Here is a 2,612-nt window from a genome sequence, read left to right on the forward strand (position 1 = left end):
ATTTCTTCCTTATTAAAATACAATAATTTATTTCATATCTTCAGCAATGTTTCGGGAGATTTCCCCCATCTTCAGGCTGTTGTTACATAGTCATGTTGCAGCACAATTCGTAGATTTTGCAAGAATTTTACTGTTTTTCTTATTTTCCTATATTGTAAAGAATAATTTTACCTCCTTTGTTTTTAACCCGACTAGAGGCTTATAAAATTATTTTAAGCCAATAAAGGTGCCAGAAAGAAAAATGTTTAGGAACCACTTTTATAGGAAAAAGTGTGTACCAAGTTTATAAAAATCAGTTGATTCTTTCTTTTTTTAAAGTCTTAATTAATCCTCTCCTCCCTTTTAATAAAATTTCTTAAACATATTGTAAGATAAAAAAGTAAATTCTGAAATATATATTTTTTTTGTTTGGTTGGCTCTACAGATCTTGTCTTGTAGATTTTTTGGCGCCTGAACCAGCCTTCTCCACACCTGCCTATCTTGGGCTACTGCTTTTCAGTTTTCTGCATGCAGCTCTTTCGCATCTTCGTTGATTCTGTCTATCCATCTGGTTTTTGGCCTCCAAAGTGGTGCCTTGTCAACTATACTGGGATTCATTGTTGCGTATAGGCATCCTAATGGATCTCTTGTCCCGCCCATCTTAAGCCCCTTGCCTTCATATCATAAGATATTTACTGACCAGTCTCTGCAATCACACTGCTAGTTTTTCTCCTCCATTTGTTAAGGCTCTTATCCCAGATCACTTCTGTGATTGTACAGAGGTCTTTCCGTTCAAATCTCTCAATTCTGCTTTCTAGAGCCCAGCTCTCGCAGCCATATATCAGAGCTAATATTTATCATCATCCAATTTATCATGGCATTTACACCCTTAGTTTCAGATTTTTAGAGATTGTTCAGGATTTCAATATTCCTGACAGAGAGAAGAATCTTTTTATATACAGGTCTATTTCAGCCCATTGATCATTTATTGATGTTATTGTGGAGCCGAGGTATTTGAAACTGTCTAAATCAGAAGCGATTTGCCGTTCACACAGACATTGTTGTAGGGTGGACTTTTCAGCTTACAATCATATATTTTGTTTTATCTTCATTTACTTGCAAACCGATTTCCTATGCTTCTCTAAATAGAGTTTTTGCCATATTATTATTATTTTTTATACATATTATTGCACAAAAATCTGGTCTCTGGATATGAAATATAATAAATACAAGCATAATAATGATGCACATGGGCTAAACGAGTTGAAGTTTAAAGCTTTGATCTATAGCAATAATAATATGAACAATCAATAAAAACATAACTCTCTTCATCATTATTAAACATTGTTTGCATTGATATAGCTTTAGGCTGATTTCTTTATAAATTGTAAAATAGAAATCAAGACTTATATTTAGCTAAACTAGTAGAAATATTTTTTTACTATTTTGTATAAAAACTGATTAGATATTCTTTTATGTAAATGTTATACAAATATGTTTAATAAACGTGTCATATACATTGTATATTATCTTGCTCAAACGAAATAATAAAACTAAAAATAGTTATGAAACAGCATTATAGTAGTGTAAGAATAATTTAAAGATATTATTAAGATAAAAATATACAGAATATAACAAAAGGTTATCATTATGATTAATATTATAAATTGCATTTGCTATTATCATAAGTAAATTATTTATATTTTTAAACTGATAATCTAATATTCAACTAAGAAATAATTTTATACATAAATGTATACATATATTTTTACACATATAAAGATATAATGAAACATGAGAAACAGTAATTTTGACTCATATTCAAAAGTATTTTGAAATAAACTGGAGATTTAATAACAGAATGACTGAGTTTTTTGTAATAAAGAATAAGTTTAGAGGAAAAGAGATTATTTATTCACTAGCTGTACCCAGCCATGGGTTGCCATGGCTCAGTCTAATTAAATATATAAGAAATAAAAATGAAAGCACATGTTTCTAATAACTTTGATTTTACAATGCTTGAGTATATACAACATTTTTTGTTATTCTATTGGCTGTGCATATATATAGGGACTGTCTGTATTGATTGATATACGCATTATAATTTCTATGATTTGGTTACATAATTTACCATGCTGCTGGATATACAATTTCTGTAGTAACAAAGAAATAATTTTATTTTCTCAAAATTCGTCTTACGTAAGCCTTTTCTTTTTTTAGGTCACAAAAGAGTTTCGAAGGATGCCAAAAAACAAATCTGACTTGATTATTCCTAATAAAATATATGTTTACTGGAAGCATCTTTTGGCTTTTGTAATTTTTAATATATATAAAATCATTTTATGCAATCAGCAATATTTTTCCATATTATATACAAAACAAAAAATTCATTTATTATAACTTTCGAATGCACACAGAGCCAAGTCAGGAAACAATTACGTACAAAAATGATAAAATTACAAAAAAAATTGTTTTTGTTTTAATTGGTTTCAAATTTTGTTTATTCAAAGAAATTCATGCAGATTATTACACAGAGAAATATTATTTGAGGTAATTATATCAAACTATATCTCTGGTGTTTTATCAGTTTCCATCAAGTTTAGGTGAAAGCACAATATAAAAATTGTTTGTTC

The 2,612-nt window shown here is 28.7% G+C and overlaps 1 protein-coding gene across 1 annotated transcript in view; it reads left to right on the forward strand.

The window, feature by feature from the left end:
- Positions 1–2,279, forward strand: part of LOC106692031 (solute carrier family 2, facilitated glucose transporter member 3) — a 26,998-nt gene extending 24,719 nt beyond the window's left edge. Inside the window, exon 10 of the mRNA XM_014437945.2 lies at positions 2,200–2,279. The gene's annotated coding sequence lies outside the window, so the exon portion shown is untranslated. The remainder of the gene's footprint in view (positions 1–2,199) is intronic.
- Positions 2,280–2,612: the final 333 nt, after the last annotated feature.

Source organism: Halyomorpha halys, unplaced genomic scaffold, assembly GCF_000696795.3.
Source record: "Halyomorpha halys isolate HHAL.00 unplaced genomic scaffold, Hhal_1.1 Scaffold53.1, whole genome shotgun sequence".
NCBI classification, from domain to species: domain Eukaryota; kingdom Metazoa; phylum Arthropoda; class Insecta; order Hemiptera; family Pentatomidae; genus Halyomorpha; species Halyomorpha halys.